The 22,022-nt window shown below is 40.8% G+C and overlaps 1 protein-coding gene across 2 annotated transcripts in view; it reads right to left on the reverse strand.

The window, feature by feature from the left end:
* Positions 1-22,022, reverse strand: part of XPOT (exportin for tRNA) — a 159,386-nt gene that overhangs the window by 132,779 nt on the left and 4,585 nt on the right. The window contains exon 2 of one of the 2 annotated variants that reach the window (XM_070454657.1): positions 8,545-8,606. The exons of the other annotated variant lie outside the window; for it this stretch is intronic. The gene's annotated coding sequence lies outside the window, so the exon portion shown is untranslated. The remainder of the gene's footprint in view (positions 1-8,544; positions 8,607-22,022) is intronic. 2 annotated transcript variants of the gene reach the window in all.

Here is a 22,022-nt window from a genome sequence, read left to right on the forward strand (position 1 = left end):
CCAAGTAAGATCTCCGGAAGAGCCACCCAGGCCAGCCACAGAGCTGTGAGATATAATAAAGGGTTGGATCTCTTCCAGCTTTACTGAGGTATAATTGACTGATAAAGCTGTAAGGTAAAGTAAACAATGTGATGATTTGATATTCTTGTACTCTGTGAAGGGATTTTCCCCACCCTCACCCCTCACCCCCACTCAAGTTAATCCATCCCTTACCTCCCATAGATATCTCTTTTTTTTTTTTTTTTTTTTTGAGGGGGAAGAGAACCACTTAAGCTCTATTGTCTTAGCAAATTTCAATTATATAATAGTGTTATCAGCTATGGTGACCATGTTATACATCAGGTACTCAGACCTTATTCATCTTATAATTGAAAGTGTTTGTACCATTAAAAGCTTGGAGAAGTACCAACCTCTCCCGATTTCCCTATCCCAGCCCCTAGCAACTACTTTCTACCCTCTGTTTCTATGGGCTTGACTTAAAAAAAAAAAAAAAAGAAGTGTGGTTTTAAGTCTCTAAGTTTTGGGGTGGTTTATTAGGTAGCAATGGGTAAACAGAACAAGGACATTTTCATTTATTTTAAATACATTTACAGCATTTTGTCAATGTTAGTGTAATTCCAAATTAAATCATTGGCCACAATCAAGCACTGTAACCAGCATAAGTATTTTACATATCTGTTCTTCCAGCTTTTCCCTAAAAGTTGGCTAAACATGGCTAAAATCATAAAATCATTTTCCCTTTTGTCATTTTAAATGGACTAGACAGTATTCCACAGAATTCTCCTAATCCTTTTAAAATGGGATTTATATTTGTCTAAGCACAACAGGGTCCACACTGTCACTCTCCCTTGCTGGGGCGGAGCCCTTGGAAGCACACAGCACAAACAACAGTTGACCACTTAAGTGCTGATAGTATATGATGAACATGAAGAGGACCAAGACTGCTTAAGTGCTGATAGTATATGATGAACATGAAGAGGACCAAGACCACTTCAGTGCTGATAGTATATGATGAACATGAAGAGGACCAAGACTGCTTCTGCCCTCAACCCTTCCTCTTTGAGCCAGTCCTTAGAAGGGACTAATGAGAAAGTTATAAAACTTGGAGGAGGTAAGGTTTTGAAGGTTTACTGGTTGTATATCAAGAGATTTCTGGCTTCTGAGTTTAGGAAAAACCTTGGGGCAAAGGGTTTTCTTTTCTTTCCTTTTTAAAGAATTTTTCTTTTCCTTTCTTGTTGTCTTCTAGTTAGAAGGTGACTTTGGAGAACTAAGAGGGGCTAGAGGTGGAACAAGAGAAAAGAAAGCAAGATTAATATTTGCCCTAAGATTCTGAGAGGCAAAGGGGACTATTACGTTTCCTTCTGGGTGGTCCACTCCTTTGAAGACCCCAGGAGAGGTGCAGGATTGCAGGGTATAAGTTGTGCCTATAAATAAAGATGTTGGATTTGATGGAGCCACTAATTCCCTTCCTTCCTCTTTCTACTTGTGGTGGGGATGCAGACGGAGTCATTAGTGGCGATGGTAGGGACAGGGGTTAAGTGACTTGTTTTGCCAGCACGGAGGACAGAAGAGGCTTCCCAAGTGGTGCTAGTGGTAAAGAACCCACCTGCCAATGCAGGAGACAAAAGAGATGCAGGTTCAATCCCCGAGTTGGGAAGGTGCCCTGGAGAAGGAAACGGCAACCCACTCCAGTATTCTTGTGGAGAAATCCCATGGACAGAGGAGCCTGGTGGGCTACAGGCCATGGGGTCACAAAGAGTCCGACACGACTGAAGTGACTTAGCAGAAGCAGCAGGGTAGAACAGGAGGGTGGAGGGTGTAGATCAAGTGGAACAGGGCCACTGTGGGGTTTTGTAGGCTATTCTGCAATATTAGCCATTATTTAGAACATTGTTCCTACACAGAAATTACTCTGTCTTCAGCACAGCTAACCTGCAAATGAATTTGGAAAAGACACATTTATAAAGGGAGTATTTTTACATCCTGGGACTTCACAGTGGCTCCATGGTGAAGAACCCGCCTGCCAATGCAGGAGACATGGGTTCTGTTCCTGGATAGGGAAGATCCCTTGGAGAAAGAAATGGCAACCCACTCCAGTATTCTTGCCTGGGAAATCTCAATGACAGAGGAGACTGGTGGGCTACAGTCCATGGGGGTCGCAAGAAGCAAACACTACTTGGCAACTATAAACAACATTTTACATCTATTACCAACTGAATCCGCCAGGGGGCAAAACTGGATAAGGAAGACAGAAAAACACAACTGCTCTAGGAGTTTTGATTGCTAAACTTTTAATTCTTGCTGATCTTCAAAATTAAATTAATTTTTGTTGTCAGTCTTCTTTAATATGTGCTAACACAAATCTAGGTGTGAGAAAACTGTTCTTTTGTGCTCAGTCGCTTCAGTTGTGTCCGACTTTCTGACCCCATGCACTGAAGCCCACCAGGCTCCTCTGTCATACTCTGGGGGATTCTCCAGCAAGAACCCTGGGGTGGGCTGCCATGTCCTTGGCCAGGGTACCTTCCCCACCCAGGGATCGAACTCGTGGCTCCTATTACTCCTGCATGGCAGGCGTATTCTCTACCAACTGAGCCCTGGGAAGCCCCCATATGTTCTTATAAAATCAGCACAAGCGTATGGTTTAAAAGTTTACAAAATTAAATGTAAATTAGTGTCAATGTCACATGCGATGTTTTGCTCAAAGTCCACCTCTGCTCACAAAATGAAGATGGTAGAATGTATCACAAAGGCCCTTAAGCTCTTCAGTCTCCTGAAATCACATCTCACTGTGCTCTTCAGAACTACTGCACATCTTTACGTGCAGGCCACACGAACCTCGGACTGTCCCTTGGCTTGAAATTTTCACTGTGTTTGTAATCTGCTTGTGTTCTTTTTCTCCCCCAGTGTATTGCTATTTTTTAAAATTTTCTTTTAAATTAAAAGAAAAATTCTGAAACATGGTTGATTTACATAGCCACAGTGTTATTTACTTTTCACCCAGCCCTGAGGTATGTGGGATTCTAGTTCCCCAACCAAGGATCAAACTGGTGCCCCCTGCATTGGGAGGGCAAAGAAGTCTTAACTGCTGGACCACCAGGAAAGCACCTGTTTCTGTTCTCTTTTTGGCTGAGGACACTCGAAAGTTCCCCCACTTAGGGACAAACAATGACCCCACATAAACAATGCAAAAACAGGCATTCCACTGAAATAAAAATGAAACTTTAAACTTCCTAAGAAACTGCACAGACTTTCAAGCTGAAGTCCAGACCTCAGTTTGGGAGGCTCTGCTGCAGAGGCTGAACGGCCCACAGTATTTTAAGTATGGTGACGTAACATCATGCTGTTCCTGGGTGGTTTACACTTTTTTTTTCCCCCAGCAACTCTGCTACATTTTCAATAGTGTCCTCACTTGGATGATAAAGTAATAAGGTTATATCTGTACCCTGGCTAGAAGCCAATCTTGGTGTGGAATTTTAGAATCAGGAAAGATCTGTGTCTCAGCAGTGGGAGTTAAGAAGCAAAACTTAAACCTACTTCTCGGGCTTTGTTGAGAAGCATATCTAGGCTAATATGAGTAAAGCTTTGGGAGTTCAACCAAACTTTTAATATGTTCTGATCTTCTTTTGTGACTCAGAAGCATCAGGGGTTCCCCTGACTCCCCCATATTAACAAAACACCACCTCAAAACACAGGCTGAAGGAAAGGAAATACTAATACATAGAGTGAAAGACTTCATCACAATGAGGATTCTTTGATATTTGAGAGCATACAAGGTCATTTTTGGGTAGGAGGGGTGAAACTTCTGAGAAGGCCATATTTACTCAGAGAAGCTGGAAGACTGGACAGCAGTTTGGTAACTATGACATAATTTGGCTAGCATGATGCTTTAGGCTTGCTACACAACAAAACGATTCCTCGCCGCCAAGTCTCAAGACCAAATTCAGTTGCCAATTCAGTTGACTTCAGATGGTTCTGTGTTAACAGTAATGAAAAGATGCCACAAAACAGTGATTTTTAAGGAGGCGGAGAAATATTTCTCTAAAATGGCCCATAGACTGAAATTTGCTGAGACTAGGTCTGTTGAAGTGGATACGAATGACAGCATTCTGGCAACTCTGAGTTCTCATTCCTTCAGATGATGACTATTATTAGCATTATTTCATATTTATCAAGCCCCAACTGGGGCACCTTGTCATAATGGACAGAGAAGAGACAGGGGGAAGAAAGCAACCATCTGTCCTTGGCATATGTGCTGCGGACGCTCAATGTGGCGACAACGTCTAAACGTGGTCTGTCAGAGGTTTGGGAGGTTTCAAACAATTTTCAAGGATCTTGCTGTCCCAGAGAATTTGGATTTAGTCTGACTTAATTTGGAGTTAGTAGGATACTTAGGATATACAAAAGTTAATAAAACTGGGTCTCTGTTCTAAAAAGCTAAATTCTCTAAGCTAAACTGAGTACAACCTTCAAAACTTTTACCATATCATCTGTATTTTTGTTTACTCCATATTTTTCTAACATCATTATTTACTCCATATTTTTCTAGTACCCCTACCTAGTTTAGAGTATCTGGGAAATCATGGAGTTGATGTTCTAGATATACATTTTAAATACTTGTGCTTATATATTTCTAATATACATTTTTAAATAAACACAATTCTAAACATTTTAAATGCCTTTACCTTGGACTATCTAAAATCGTCTTTGCACCACTCTATGGGAATGACAACGGAACACTTAAAGAAGCTATTACAAGGGTAGAATAAGTCAAATGGTATAGGTAGAAAGAAAGGGTTACAGGAAATCACAGAAAGAAGTTTAATTCTGATTAGGTTCATTAACAAAGCCGATCTTAGAAGATTTAGTATTTGTGAAGGTTTTAAAAGTATCTACGCAGGTAATATTGTTTCATAAGTGTGCAAATTTTTTTTCAAACTAAAGAAGATGGCAAAAGATTCAACAATGCTTAGTGATGAGTGCACAGATATCCCTATATTATTATCTTTGTATGCTTGAAATATTTTATGATAATAATAAAATGTGTCTAGGATTTGGAGAAGAGAAAATCATTCCAAGTAGAAAACAAAGTATGAGTGAAAGCACAAAATCCTGAAATTCAGGTGAGGTGTCTCCAACAGAGGGCTTCCCTGGTGGTTCAGTGGTAAGGTGTTCTCGCCTGGAGAATCCTATGGACAGAGGAGCCTGGCGGGCTACAGTCCATGGCGTCGCAAGAGTCGGACATGACTGAAGCGACTTAGCGCATGCACATCTTCGATAGAAGGTAAGCGTCAGAAAATTAACTTGGGCAGATCATGTAGGACACTGGCTAAGTGTTCCTGAAGAAGAGGTCTGCAGGCAAGGGACATCCCTGGAGCTTTCTGATGAACAATATATAACCAGAGCAGTAGATTAGGAATAGAACTCTGGGAGAGAACTGCAAGATGTGGAGAGCCCAGATATGGAAGGATCTTATAATAATGACTCAAGTGAAAATATGATAGTCTCTCTAAGACCCATAACATCCTGATTAGCTCCCTTGTTCTGCTCATTTGCATCCCCTATTTTTATTTTTTTAAAATCCATTTCTACTGGACAGTGATATTTCCTCCTTCCTATCCTAGATTCTTTGCAGTCTCACCAACTACATTGTAGGCAAGTCTCATCCAACTATATTTTCTGTAAATGAACATACAGTAAACATTTTAGGCTTTGCAGGGCATGCAGTCAATGTTGTAACTATTCAGCTCTGTTGCAGGGAGAAAGGCAGCCACGGACAATACAAAATAAATTGGTGAGACTGTATTTCCCTAAAACTTTATTTATAGACACTGAAATTGAAATTTCAGGTAAATATTCTTCTTTTGTTTTTTTTCAACATTAAAAAAATGTAAAAACCATTCATAGTTTTCACACTGTATAAAAATAAGCTGTAAATTACAGAAATGCAGAACAAAACCTAATGAGAGCTCATTCCTCACCCCTTGATGGCTATAATCAAACAGACAAACAATAACGCGTGTGGGCAAGGATATGCAGAAGCCGCAGCCCTCGTGCATTACTGTGGGAATTGTAGAATGTCACAGCAGCCTTGGGAAACAGTCTGGCAGTTTCTCAAAAATCTAAGCAGGGAGTTATATATGATCTAGCAATTCCACTCCTACGTATATACCCAAGAGAAATGAAAATATATGTCCACACAAAACATTGTACACAAATGTTCATGGAAGCATTATTCAGCAGAGTCAAAATGTGGAAACATCCATTTCATTCTTTTGGCAGTAAAAAAGAAAGAAGCATCGTTGTGCCACAACCTGGACGAATCCTGAAAACATACTAAGTAAAAGAAGCCAGTCACAAAAAAACCACCTATTGTATGATTCCACTTATAAGAAACATCCAGAATACACACATCTATAGACAAAAAACAAAAAAAGAATACGAGGGCTGGCAGGTTTTGGCAACAGGGAGAGGAACTGCTCATGGGTGAGGGTTTTCTGGGGATATGTGATGAAAATGTTATAAAATCAATTGTGGTGAAGATAGTGCAACTCAATACATACACCAAAAAACCATTGAACTGTACACTTTAAAAGGGCAACTGTAGGGTATGTGAATTATATCTCAATAAAGCTGTTAAAAAGTAAATAATGGGCTACAGGCTAACTGGTCCCACAAGTGGCAGTTTTCCAGCCTCTGCAGTAGACACCAGATGAACTGGCTGCTTTCAGCTTACTAGTAGACTCGGCTATTTAAACTTGGAAAATTCAGTTTAGGAGAGCTGGAAGATGACTGTAGACAGGCTTTTGTTCTTTTGTTCTTGGGTTCTGCTGATGATGCAATCTATAAGTCTCACAGATGTATGATATAAGCAATGATGAATTCCATTTATAATTAAAGTCAGGAATTTAGCCTACACACTCAGATACACTCAGATTCTCTGTGGTTTCCAACAGTGAGGTCCTGCTAAGCCACTAGGCTTCGAGGACCTTCACCTGGTCCCAGCTGAGCTGCCCAGGCAAGTATTTTGTGCATCTTTATTCCTATAGACCAGCTGGCTGCTTAGCTTAAATTCTCCAGCTTCCCATGATTAAAAAACAAAGGTTTGGGACTTCCCTGGTGGTCCAGGGGCTAAGACTCCACACTCCCAATACAGGGAGTCCACGTTTGATCCCTGACTAGGGAACTAGATCACAAATGCCATAACTAAAGATCCCATGTGCCACAACCAAGACCAGGAACAGCCAAATAAGTAAATAAGCAAAAACAAAGCTTTCTCTCATTGCCTCTTTAGAGAGACAATGTGAGGTGTGACGGTAAATTTAATCTGAATTTTTCTTATAATTAGAGTCTTGGCCAAGGCAACTGCTTAGATAGTTTCTGTACTGTAACTGTGGCACTAGGCAGTCATTCCACAAATATTTATTTAGTAGGTATGTGTCAGGCACTATTCCAACCACTAGAGATACCGTAGTGAACAAGAAATTAAAAATCCCTGGCTTATGGCATGGCATTTATATTCTAATAAGATGAAGTCTCCTCTTCTTTTATTCACATCTTTCCATCATGAACTACTATATTATCATGAGTTAATCTTGAGTAAGACTCTTATGCTTCAAGAGAAGTCATTTCACCTCTCCCTCTGTCTCTAGACAGGACAGATCTAAACTCATCCACAGGGAAGTGTTAAGTCCTGTGAATTCTGTCCACAATAGAATTTCAAAACACATACTTCTTCCCATCTTTACTAGTCCAAACCAATGTCATTAACATCTATGTTACAGCAATAGCGTTTTTAGGGGTCTCCTGAATTTTAAATTTCTCCACAGTTACTTTTAAAATAATAAAATCTGATTACATCCTTTTTATTTATAACTTTCCAATAGCTTTTTCATTTTTCTTAGGATTAAGTCCAAAATATATAACCTGGCCCATAGTGGCATTACATGTCCTGGTTCCTACCTGCTACTGCTAAGTCACTTCAGTTGTGTCCGACTCTGTGCGACCCCATTCCTGGGATTCTCCAGGCAAGAACACTGGAGTGGGTTACCATTTCCTTCTCCAATGCACAAAAGTGAAAAGTGAAAGTGAAGTCGCTCAGTCATGTCCGACTCTTCGCGACCCCATGGACTGCAGCCCACCAGGCTCCTCCGTCCATGGGATTTTCCAGGCAAGAGTACTGGAGTGGGGTGCCATTGCCTTCTCTGGGTCCCTACCTATCTCCCCTCAAATAACTCTACCCTTGGCTCAAAATTTTCCCACCACATCTGTCTTCTCTCTTTTTTTCCCATTCTTCCCCACCCTCCATGTTTTCTCTTTATTTTGAGCATGCCAAGCCCCTTCATACCTCATTCATACTTGTATTCACAAAATTCAGCTTAAATATCACTTTCTTAGTAAAGCTACCTTCAACTCCACTCTATCATAGACTTTGAGTTATTAGACAAATAAGCTATGTTATTATTTACTTAATGAATGCCATCTTCAGCAGACTATGAGCTCCTTACAGGGGCCTTATATCATTTGTTTGTGATTATATCTCCTTACCTAGATCAGGATCTGACTGATCACAGATGCTCAACAGATGTTTTCAATAAGAGATGGATATTCTGAAAAACATCAATTAAGACAGGAAGACTATGGAATTACTTTAAAAATGTAAAAGTATTTTAAGTACATACATTATAACTTAGAATAAAGAGAATGAGAAGAAGGACAGAAATATGATTAGAAAAGAAGGAAATGAGATGGGGAGAGAGTAACAAAAAGAGAGGACATAGAGAGTCAAGGCTCTAAGCAAGAAAAGAAGTGTGGTAACAAGAGAATTTCATTTAAAATAAAAACTGGTGAAGGGCTGACTGAAGCAGCATTTGTTTTAGGAATAATGCTTTGATGAGACTTGGAAAGTTATAATTTGGGACTGCTACTCATGTAGCAGTCAGAATAAAGACTATCCCAAATTTCTGAAAAGGACAGTTTTTTCCACTTCTTTGCATCTTTTGTCTTAAATCCTTAGAATCTTCTAAATGAGATAGTACATGCCTTCCTCAGGAGAACTAGAAGTTTTAGGAAATAAAACATATAGTGGTGTGCTTGCTTTTAAGAGGAAAGCTTTCAATTCACTTCCAGCCTTAATTCTTGGATAATCTGTCCTTCATCTCCTCTCTCTTCAACTTTTGCATGTGGTGATAGCTAACTATTTATAAATGGGAGAGAATTTTTAGTTTTATTATTAAGTGTCAAGACGAGATCATTTGTAGAAAAAAATGTTTAATAATATGCAGAAAGCACAGCTCCAAAAGTCTTCATGAAGACCTTTGCCCTACATGTAAATGGATAAATGGATGGAAATGCCAACTTTAAGTAACACAGGTGAGAACAACAGAAATGAATGATCAGAGGAATTAAAATTTAATGATACATACATACTTAGGAAAAAATACTCAAAAGATCTTCTCTGAGGAACACAAGATATAAATTTTAATGATGTCACTAAAAGAACTAAACAAGTCCATGATCATTTAAAACACAAAGGGAGAGTCCTTTTGTCTTAATGAGGGCTCCAATCTTTTACAGAATTAACTAGGAAGAAAATGTTGACAAATACAACTCCAATCTATTTGGGAGTTTAAATAGTGTCCATTTATGAGAACAACATTTATATTTTATTAAGAAAACTGATAAAAACAATTTTCTGGGGTTCACAGTACAGCATTAGTAAAATTGAATACCATAATTATTTCAACATTTTTTTTTGAGTTCCTACTTTTGCATTCCAGCTGAGCTATTTCAAATCCTAAGCAATGATGCTTTTAAAATGCTGCACTCAATTTCCCAGCAAATATGGCAACTTAGCAGTGGCCACAGGACTGGAAAAGGTCAGTTTTCGTTCTAATCCCAAAGAAGGGCAACACCAAAGAACGTTCAAACTACCACACAATAGAACACACTTCACATGCTAGCAAAGTAATGCTTAAAATTCTCCAAGCCAGGCTTCAACAGTATGTGAACCATGAACTTTCAGATATTCAAGCTGGGTTTAGAAAAGGCAGAGGAACCAGGGATCAAACTGCCAACATCTGTTGGATCATAGAAAAAGCAAGAGAATTCCAGAAAAACATCTACTTCTGCTTCACTGACTATGCTAAAGCCTTTGACTGTCTGGATCACAACAAACTTGAAAAATTCTTATAAAAGAGATGGGAATACTGGACCATCTTACCTGCCTCCTGAGAAACCTGTACGTAGGTCAAGAAGCAACAGTTAAAACCGACATGGAACAATGGACTGGTTCCAAATTGGGAAAGAAGTACGTCAAGGCTGTATATTGTCTTCCTGCTTATTTAGCTTATATGCAGAGTACACCATGCAAAATGCTGGGGTGGATGAAGCAAATACTGGAATCAAGATTGCCGGGAGAAATATCAATAACCTCAGATATGCAGATGACACCACCTTAATGTCAGAAAGCAAAGAGGAACTAAAGAGCCTCTTGATGAAGGTGAGAGAGGACAGTGAAAAAGCTGGCTTAAAACTCAACATTTAAAAAATGAAGATCATGGCATCTGGTCCCATCACTTCATGGCAAATAGATGGGGAAACAATGGAAACAGTAACAGACTTTATTTTCTTGGGCTCCAAAATCACTGCAGATGGTGACTGCAGCCATGAAATTAAAAGACACTTGCTCCTTGGAAGAAAAGCTATGACAAACCTAGGCACTGTATTAAAAACAGGGACATTACTTTGCCGACAAAGGCCCACACAGTCAAAGCTATGATTTTTCCAGTAGTCATGCATGGATGTGAGAGTTGGACCATAAGGAAAGCTGAATGCCGAAGAATTGATGCTTTTGAACTGTGGTATTGGAGAAGACTGGAGAGTCCCTTGGGCTGCAAGGAGATCAAACCAGTCAATCCTAAAGGAAATCAATCCTGAATAGTCATTAGAAGGACTGATGCTGAAGTTGAAGCTCCAACACTTTGGCCACCTGATGCAAACAGCCGATTCATTAGAAAAGACTGATGCTGGGAAAGATTGAAGGCAGGAGAAGGGGGAGACAGAGGATGAGATGGTTGGATGGCATCACTGACTCAATGGACAAGAGTTTGAGCAAGCTCTGGGAGATAATGAAAGACAGGGAAGCCTGGCGTGCTGCAATCCATGGGGTCACAAAGAGTTGGACATAACTGAGTGACTGAATAACAACAACAACAATTACTGAGTATCAACTATGTGCAAGTTACTGTAAAGATGAATAAGACACAGTGCCAATCTTCAAGATTACTATATGGCAAGCTTGTAATACATTAACTACAGAGATAATTATGTGATAAAATAGTTCAGAATAAATGACCAGGAGGTACAGAGTTTTATGAGTTAGAAGGCAAAGACGCTTGGATTTACCTTATTGAGATCATCAGTAAAATTGTCATGAAGGAAGTAGCATTTGAGATGAGGCTTGAAAAACAGTAACTTTTGCATATTCTGGGATATGAGAGAAGAATATTCCAGGCCACTGGTACAGTAACAGCAAGGGTACAGAAGTGGGAAAGCAAGAGAGATTTTTAGGAAACTCAATAACTATTTTGCCAAAGTATAAATTGGATGTTTTGGGGAGAGGGCAGTTGGATATACCACAACTGGAAAAGTAGGTAGGAGTCAGGTTGTGAGGAGCTTTTCAAATTCGTTCCCTCACTTCTTCAACGTTGACGGAGCACCTGTGCCTGCCATTGTTTTAAATATAGGGGTCAAAAGATAGGAGATGAGAGTGCTGGAAGCATGTCAACTGTGTCTCCACAGACGTTCACCACTATAAACCTAAACATTCTTTTCATAAAATGAAGTCATATTATTTGTCTGCTCCCCAAACTTCATACTGAATTAATAAGCTTATTAACGGTGGTACCTGAGTCCATGAGATCCCTGTCTCACAGGGGTTCAAAAGTAATTTTGAGAAAGAAAGAAACACATTTGCAACCAAATATACTTTTCATTATACACTCTAATTTCCAGAAACTAGGTCAAATTCCTTAGCAGGTTTGGAAGGATTTAACCTGTTCCTCTCTGGCAATGGTGACCTCCGCAGCCTGTTCCATGAGAGGCTGGTCCCATTTGGTTTGTCCCAATGGGGTGATATCATGACGGTAATCACATCCCAGTAGCTGATCCACCAACCAGCCAAATTTGGACTTTTATCAACTGGAAGCAACTGCTGAAGAATTCTAAGGACAAATTCTTGCAGCTGTTTTCAGCCTCAAACATGACTGGAATATCAATCTGTAAGCTGGAGGTGGCACATGCTAAGAATCTGTTGAAACTACAGGAACCCAGATTTAAAAGTGGCAAATTTAGGCACCCCCCCACCCTGGCTATTAAAACAAAGAGGCTATGTCTACATTTAAATACTTTAAAAAAGAAATATGAAATAACAAAACATTAAGAGTAGAAATGAAAGTTACTGACATGCAGGGCAATTATACAGATGACAAATTAAAATGAAATGTTAAGAATATATTAGGGAAAAGGCTACACTAAAAGAGTATCATTCACTCAAAGCGTTATAATAAGAAGGCTTCCCAGGCTGAGTGTTCATTGAATGTAAGGTGCCCAAAAAGCTTTCTCAGTTTGAAGTTCAAATCTGGGGAACTCCCTGTCCTCTGGGCTTGAACCCAGGCCTGCCATTACTCACTCAGGAACCACTGCCAACCTTGTCTTTGCCATCCAAGCAGAAAACAGCACTGCAAGTCTTCACAAAAAGCCTCTGGGCCTTGAACAGCCTTACTGATGCAAGTGAATTAACTTACTCATCTATCTACTACTCACATGTTAGTCTTCTAATAAGATAAAGAGCCTTAGAGGACCTAATCTTTGTCCTTTCACCCCCTCCAATCCGAAATGCACGTCGGGGCAGTCCAATTAGGAAAATGGCCTAGTTTTGATCCTCTAGATAAATATAAGAGGTTTTTTCCCCCCCCTTTTTTTTTCGGGGTGGGAAGATTGTTGTAAGACTTACAGGATCTTAATTCCCCAATCAGGGGCTGAACCTGTCCCCCCCCCCCCCCCCCCCACACACACACAATGCTGCTGGCAGTGGTGCAGAGTCCTAACCACTGGACTGCCAGGGAATTCCCAGGAGTCATTTTTAAAATCAAATTTCGGTTGGGTGACTCTCTCTATAGCTTAGAAAGGAAGACACAGCAGAAATATAATTTATTCAGTTCAGTCAATCAGTATATGTGTTTTAGTGCCTAATATATTCTTAGCACTGTGCTTGACGCTGTTAGGAGGAGAAGTGTCGGAGGCTAATAGTCGGAGGTACAGGACCAACACAGATAAATAAGGAAAGTATAGGGCAGTGCATGATGAGCTGTTCTCTCTCCCCTTTGTATGTACTGTGCTAAGAAGGCACCCCGTCAGACTGCCTTGCTTCCATGGTGACAGTTGCTAAGGAGGCGCAGATCCACATGCGAACAGGTTACAGAGTTCTGTTTTGTTGTTATGGTTTCTAAATATGCAGTTTTTCTTGCTCTTTTTTCTAAATATGCAGTTTCTTCAGTGAGATGAATGGTTCTTAATATCAGTCTCCAATTTTCTCTATGAATTCTCTGTATTCAAGTCCTTAAAGAGCACTCAGCCCATCCATGCTGATCCCGCACAATCTGGGGGGGCTGGGGATCAGGCTTTAGCCTTTCATGTGTAGCGTCGAATGACCTCAAGGGTCCCAGGCCTCTAGGTTTACCTGGCCCTTTTAATACATAGGTGATGATTCCCCAAGGTTACCCCAAGGTTAAGAAGGAATTCTTGACCTCTAAATTTCTCCTTTTTAGTGGCTGCTATTACCTCTTTGCCCCACTTCATCCTAGTCGTCACCACTGCCCCCCCCCCCCCCCGCCCCATTTATTCCCGAAGAACCATTCTGTACAAGTGGTTGTTTATAAAAGACTTACTGAAGGTCTGGGAATTACAAGAGGAATTAGTATACTCTAAGCACAGGAAATGGCAACCCACTCTAGTATTCTTGCCTAGAAAATCCCATGGATGGAGGAGCCTGGTGGGCTACAGTCCATGGGGTCGCAAAGAGTCGGACGTGACTGAGCGACTTTTCACTTTCACTTTCACAAGCACAGGACAGAAAATATAAGTATCCAAAAGTTCCATGGTCACTTTCAACACAGGGAATTTATCACTGTATTTTCTTCTCAGGTCCTGCCTGCTGCCATTTTGCCCAGATTTCCTTCTCCTTCACAGGTTCAAATCACTGTAATTTTATTACTCCAAACAAAGCATTAAAAATTTTCACTGTCAAATCGTCCCCATAGAGACTAGCTCACAATCCCAAAGGCTGGTCTTTTTTTTTTTTTCCTCTCCTCAAATAGAATCTCCATTTACCCCAGAGGTGAGTTTTGCTGTTCCCCTAGAATGTAATATCAAAGTGAAACTCACTCAGCTGTGTCTCTCTGTGAACCCATGGACTTAGCCTACCAGGCTCCTCTGTCCATGATATCCTCCAGGCAAGAATACTGGAGTGGATTGCCATTCCCTTCTCTAGGGGATTTTCCTGACCCAGGGATTGAACTCAGGTCTCCTGCTTTGCAGGCAGATTCTTTACCATCTGAGCCATCAGGGGAGCCATAATGTAAAATAGCAGCTAAATATAATTATTTTTTAAAAAGGTACTTGTTTTCTTTCCCTTTCACATGCTTTTGGGCTTTGTTTAATCTGCATTCATGGTAACTTATTTTCTTGAGACTAACGTAAGTCAAAGTTTCAGAAACATTATGCCTTGTCCATATGTCATTTATATGTTTAGAGAGAATTTAATTTCCTTTTTTTTTTCTTTTTAAACTTCATTTCCTAAAGAAGTGATTCCTCCAAGATTGAGAAAAACTGTTGAATGATCTTGTGATTTTATGACTGCCCTGTGTAAGTGACAGGGAGCAGAATAAAAACTGGTTCCCTATAGAAAACTCTGTACTGTATCTGGCATTATCCACAGGCCAAGAGTATTTTATATGCATGTAGCACAATTTTCATAAAAGAAACCTTTACATTCAGTCACAGGAATAGACAATTGGGCAGTGAACACAGCCCTGCTCTAAGGAAAAGAATCTCAGCTCTGACTACAGAAACACTTACAAAAATGTTGAGGACTGATTTCTCAGAGGCATACTCAAATTACATTTGAATGTCACCCCCAAAAGAAAGTAACATATAACAGTAAAGAGGAGAAAACTTGATGAATATTTCCCCTTGGAAAGATCTCCATCTATGTATTTATTTCTTATCTCTTAAGAGCCTGTTTTGTACTATGCAGGACACTGGACTAGGTATCATGGAAGATGTGAGGAAACAAAATTGAAATCCCACAGAAGCTTAGACTTCAGAGGGTAAAGAAAGTTCCACTATACAGAAGTAATAATTGTTGAATGAAAAACAAAGTAGAATTTATTCATAGAGTTCTGGAATTTTAGAACTTCAAGTATTTTTTAAAATTAATTTTTATTGAAATATGGGGCTTCCCTTGTGGCTTAGCTGGTAAAGAACTCACCTGCAATGTGGGAGACCCGGGTTCAATCCCTGGGTTGAGAAGATCCCCTGGAGAAGGGAAAGGCTATCCACTCCAGGATTCTGGCCTGGAGAATTTCAAGGACTGTATAGTCCATGGGGTTGCAAAGAGTCAGACAAGACTGAGCGACTTTCACTTTACTGGAGTATAGTTGTACCTATATAGGTACACAGAGAGTCAAATAAGGATACATACATAGAGAGTATTGGTGGAACTACTCTTTGCTCTGCCAAAAAGCCAGAAAGTTACCTTTTTTTGCTTTTACCATACAGATATCAGCACACAAAAGTTGGAGCAAAGAAAATAGGAAAAGAAACGCTATTTGGGATGTTATAATACAGGAAGTACTTATTATTCTTAACAAATAATACACCAAGTTTCTACTTTTAAGGTGTTTATAGTTTGGTGGAGGAATAAAGTGAAAGTCGCTCAGTCATGTCTGACTCTTTGCGACCCCACGGATAGTCCATGGAATTCTCCAGGCCAGAATACTGGAGTGGGTAGCCTATCCCTTCTGCAGCAGATCTTCCCGACCCAGGAATCAAACAGGGGTCTCCTGCATTGCAGGCGGATTCTTTACCAGCTGAGCTACCAGGGAAGCCCGGAAGAAACCGGGCTATGATGATATAGAGAACTACATAGGTCATACAGCTAGAACTAAGACCTAGGGAAGCTCACAAAGGGCATTCCATTAAGGGTGGAGGTAGAGAAGGGGGTGTCAGAGATTTCTCAAGGAAAGGAATAAGGAACTGGCCAAAGACGAGAAGGAGCCTAAAGCCACAATATAGTTGTGGTGGTTGCTCTGAACTGGCTCTCAGCATTTATGCCAAACCTCTAGTATTTCTTCTCTTTTTAATATTTGTTTGGCTGGCTCGGGTCTCAGTTGTGTCACGCAGCATCTTTTGTTGAGGTGCACAGACTCTAGTTGTGACAATCGAGCTCCAGAGCACGTGGGCTCAGTAGCTTCTCTGTGGCATGTGGGATCTTAGTTCCCCAACCAGGGATCAAACCCCAGTCCCCTTCATTACGAGGCAGATTCCTAACCACCGGACCACCAGGGAAGTCCTCTAGTGTTTCTGAGACTGCAGGTGTCACTGTTGTTGTTATTCAGTCACCAGGTCATGTCCAACTGTTTGCAACCCCATGGACTGCAGCACACCAGGCTCCCCCGTCCCTCACCATCTCCCGGAGTTTGCCCGAGTTTATGTCCATTGAATCGGTGATGCCATCTAACCATCTTATCCTCTGTCACCCTCTTTTGCTTTCAATCTTTCCCAGCATAAGGATCTTTTCCATTGAGTTGGCTCTTCATATCAGGTGGCCAAAGTATTCCAGCTTCAGCTTCAGCAGCAGCCCTTCTATTGAATATTCAGGGTTGATTTCCTTTAGGATTGACTGGTTTGATCTCCTTGCTGTCCAAGGGACTTTCAAGAGTTTTCTCCAGTCCCATTGTTCGAAAGCATCAATTCTTCAGCACTCTGCAAATGTTAAAGAAGGATAAAAACCACACGTCCCACATCTCCGTGCAGTTAGGGTTCTGCTTCTGCCAATTAGAAGCACTTGGAAGATGGATCAAAGGCTGGAGCCACCTGCTTTGTTTCTGCCAGTAAACTCAGCTGTGAACACGTTGGGCTTTACTAACTAGTTTAGGTACTAACTTCGTGTGTGCTGAGAAGTAGTCCCAGGAACCGCAGTGGCTTCCTAACAACAGTGACAGCGTCGAGACTTTGAACTCAACAGCACCAATGGTGTCCCTGGACGCCCCATCTCTCTGTCTACAGCAGAGATCGCCTCTTGCCTGGTAAACCAGCCCAGCAGTCTTGTCCTAGTAAGCACTCCTGGAGGCCCCACTTTTTTTTTTTTTTAATTTTTTTTATTTTTTATTTTTTTCCATTTATTTTTATTAGTTGGAGGCTAATTACTTTACAACATTGCAGTGGTTTTTGTCATACACTGAAATGAATTAGCCATGGATTTACATGTATTCCCCATCCCGGTCCCCCCTCCCACCTCCCTCTCTACCCCATCCCTCTGGGTCTTCCCAGTGCACCAGGCCCGAGCACTTGTCTCATGCATCCAACCTGGGCTGGTGTTCTGTTTCACCCTAGATATACATGTTTCAATGCTGTTCTCTTGAAACATCCCACCCTCGCCTTCTCCCACAGTCCACAAGTCTGTTCTATACATCTGAGTCTCTTTTTCTGTTTTGCATATAAGGTTATCGTTACCATCTTTCTAAATTCCATATATATGTGTTAGTATACTGTAATGGTCTTTATCTTTCTGGCTTACTTCGCTCTGTATAATGGGCTCCAGTTTCATCCATCTCGTTAGAACTGATTCAAATGAATTCTTTTTAATGGCTGAGTAATATTCCATGGTGTATATGTACCACAGCTTCCTCATCCATTCGTCTGCTGATGGGCATCTAGGTTGCTTCCATGTCCTGGCTATTATAAACAGTGCTGCGATGAACATTGGGGTGCACATGTCTCTTTCAGGTCTGGTTTCCTCAGTGTGAATGCCTAGAAGTGGGATTGCTGGGTCATATGGCAGTTCTATTTCCAGCTTTTTAAGGAATCTCCACATTGTTTTCCATAGTGGCTGTACTAATTTGCATTCCCACCAACAGTGTAAGAGGGTTCCCTTTTCTCCACACCCTCTCCAGCATTTATTGCTTGTAGACTTTTGGACAGCAGCCATCCTGACTGGCGTGTAATGGTACCTCATTGTGGTTTTGATTTGCATTTCTCTGATAATGAGTGATGTTGAGCATCTTTTCATGTGTTTTTTTGCCATCTGTATGTCTTCCTTGGAGAAATGTCTGTTTAGTTCTTTGGCCCATTTTTTGATTGGGTCATTTATTTTTCTGGAGTTGAGCTGGAGGAGTTGCTTGTATATTTTTGAGATTAATCCTTTGTCTGTTGCTTCATTTGCTATTATTTTCTCCCAATCTGAGGGCTGTGTTTTCACCTTGCTTATAGTTTCCTTTGTTGTGCAAAAGCTTTTAAGTTTCATTAGGTCCCATTTGTTTATTTTTGCTTTTGTTTCTAAAATTCTGGGATGTGGGTCATAGAGGATCCTGCTGTGATTTATGTCGGAGAGTGTTTTTGGAGGCCCCACTTTTATCTCTTCAGCCTTTCCAGTAACTCTGTAAGCTCCTGATTCCCTGTATTAAATCTCCTATTGCTTAACACGATGTGAGTGGGTCCTAGTTCATGCACCAAATACACCAAAGAAATACAAAAATACACAATGTGCCATGAGTAATATCATTTGCAAGGGTCATCAAATAAGGGACCAAGATAGTGAATATGTATTTTAGGCACTGAAGGACCCTGTGATCTTGATCTACTTTTCTTTCTCCACCACTCCTAAGTGTTAAGTACATTCACATTATTGTGCAACGATCTCCAGAATACTTTCATTTTGCAAAACTGAAACTCTATACTCCTTAAACAGCAAGTCCCCATTCCCCTCTCCCAGCCACCGGCAACTACAGCAATTCTACTTTCTGTCTCTGTAAGTTTGACTATTCTAGATACCTTACATAAATGGAATCGAACATTTGTCTTTTCTCAACTGGTTTATTTAACTTAGCATAATGTCCTCATAATCCATACTGTAGCACGTGACAGGATTCCCTCTCTCCTGTCCTTTTTAAGGCTGAAAAATATTCTACTGTTTGCATATACCATATTCTCTTTATCACTCATCTACTTATAGACACCTGGGCTGCTTCCACCTTTTGGCTGTTGTGAACAATGCTGTTATGAACATAGGTGTGTGAGTGCCTCTTTGAGAGCCTTTCAGTTCTCTTGGATGTACACCTAGAAAGGGGATTACCAGATCCCATGGTGATTCTATTTTAATTTTCTGAGGAAGCAGCACACTGTTTTCCGTAGCGGCTGCACCAGTCTATGTTCCTACCAAGAGGGCACAAGGATTCCAATTTCTCCACATCCTCGCCAACATGTTATTTTGTGTTTGCTTGCTTTCAATGGTAGCCATTTTGATTTGCATTTCTCTAAACAGTGATGTGTATCTTCTTGCCCATTTTTAAAGTGGCTTCTATTTGATGTTGTTGAGTTGTAAGAGTTCCTTAGAGATCCTGAATATTATCCCCTTACTAGATACATGATTTCCTCAGGCTGCCTTTTCACTCTGCTGCTTCTGCCAGGCCAGTTTTAGTCCATGCTCATGAATGGAAGTCTAGTCTGTAGAAACTTGCTGGCAGTCTGGCCAGATCTAGAGCCATCTTCCATCCTAAAGACACCAGTGGGAAAGAGCTAGAGCATCTCTATCTTGGACACCCCAGGTCTTAGATACTCTGATTCCCTGCGACCTGTAAAAGTATACCCATGCTTTGAACCTGAACCAGCCAGCCTGAGGTTTCTGTGGCTGTCAAATCAGAAACAGCCTCGAGACTGGGTAAGTGGGACTCATGGAGGTGGACTCACTAGATTTAGGTTTTGCCAATGTCAAGCGCCTGCCACTAGACAGCTGAAATCAAACACAATCTTCACATCTGCTTTGTAATTTAGCACTGCTCCTTTCACTTCAAGCAGTAGTGCAGTTCATCTTCTTTGATTCTGTTTATCCTCAAGGATAAAATATCCCAACCTTAGAGATCTTAATGACTTCCAGGCAAATATACAGAAAATTAGGCTTTCCTCATGGTTCAGATGGAGAAGGCTATGGCAACCCACTTCAGTACTCTTGCCTGGAAAATCCCATGGACGGAGGAGCCTGGCAGGCTGCAGTCCATGGGGTCGCTAAGAGTCGGACACGACTGAGCGACTTCACTTTCACGCATTGGAGAAGGAAATGGCAACCCACTCCAGTGTTCTTGCCTGGAGAATCCCAGGGACGGGGGAGCCTGGTGGGCTGCCATCTATGGGGTCGCACAGAGTCGGACACGACTGAAGCGACTTAGCAGCAGCAGCATCAGCATGGCTCAGATGGTAAAGAATCTGCCTATGATGCAGGAGACCTGGGATTGATTCCTGGGTTGGGAAGATCCGCTGGAGGAGGGCATGGCAACCCACTCCAGTATTCTTGCCTGGAGAATCCCTGTGGACAGAGGAGCATGACGGGCTACAGTCCATGGGGTCACAGAGTTGGACGTGACTAACAACTAAGCATAGCACGTACAGAAAATTAATGCAGGACTTAATGCAGCCCAGTTTATGGAACACTTGCTCCAAAGAAACTCTTGCTGATTCTGTAGTGGTGGCTATGAACTCAGTGGCATGCTGCCTTTGCTAAAATATCCCATTTGAAGAGATATGGTTATGATCTATAAACGATCTATTTACTTTTCTAACTACTATTGCCTTTTGAAAGACTTTAGGAAGCCTTACATGCCTTATTTTTCTGGTCCCCAAAGAAAAGGAAAACAGGATGGGTAAGGACAGAGCTGCACAAGGTCAAAAAGAAGAAACACCGGAAGAGAAGGATCCTGATTCTTCTTCCCTGACTTTTACGTTAAACCATTGCTATTCAAGTGTTTATCACTGCATTACTTCTAATCATGAACATCAAGGATAGTGACATTTATAAATTATTTCAGCTATAAGTAACAGAAAACCCAAACATAAGCACATTTGAAAAAATACAGTTTTTTCCTTCATCATAAAAAGAAATCCAGAGATAGGTAGTTGCTTTTTAAAAAAATTTATTTTGGCTGCATCGGGTCTTAGTTGCAGTATGCAGGATCTTCAACCAGGGATTGAACTGGTTCCCTAATGCAAGGGAAGTCCCCTGGTATAAATGTTCAATGATCTTAAGGCCAGAAGCCCTTCATTTTCTTGACTTTTTGCTCACAGATGAAAGATGGCTACCACAGCCCCAGACATCCTATTCCTTACCAAGCAGACAGAACAGGGAAGAGATGATACCATTTTTGGTTGTGCAATTTTATTTGGAAGGCAAAAGGTTTCCTGGAACTTCCCTTCATCTTCAGATATCTTCAGATGACTTCTCAAAGGCTGAAATTTACACCACTCCTAGCAAGGTTAGGAAAACAAAATACATGGGAATATTTTGGTTTTCCCATCCCATAGGCAGGCAAGTGAGAGAGAAGTTGGGGATGAATGCTGGTCTAAGTTACAGGGTTTGCCACAGTGAAAACCAGGAAACACCAAAATATTCAAGAATGTAAGTCTGAGTATAATGTATTACATGAATCCTGGGGAGCTGTTACAAACTGTGGTATAAAGAAATACTTTGTGGCATGTAAAATTATTCATAAAATGTTATCAACTAAAAGTTAACATACAAAACAATAGATGAGAAAACATCAAAGTTGTTGGGGTGACCTAAGTTTGGATAGGTTTTTAAAAGTAACATAAATATATGCAAAAATTAAAAAACTGAAACTGATCCTCTGAAATGTTGACTGAGGTTGGGTTTTGCAGGAAACCGACTCTGAGGCAGAGATCTGCATGCAGGTGGT

This window comes from Odocoileus virginianus, chromosome 24, assembly GCF_023699985.2.
Source record: "Odocoileus virginianus isolate 20LAN1187 ecotype Illinois chromosome 24, Ovbor_1.2, whole genome shotgun sequence".
NCBI lineage: Eukaryota > Metazoa > Chordata > Mammalia > Artiodactyla > Cervidae > Odocoileus > Odocoileus virginianus.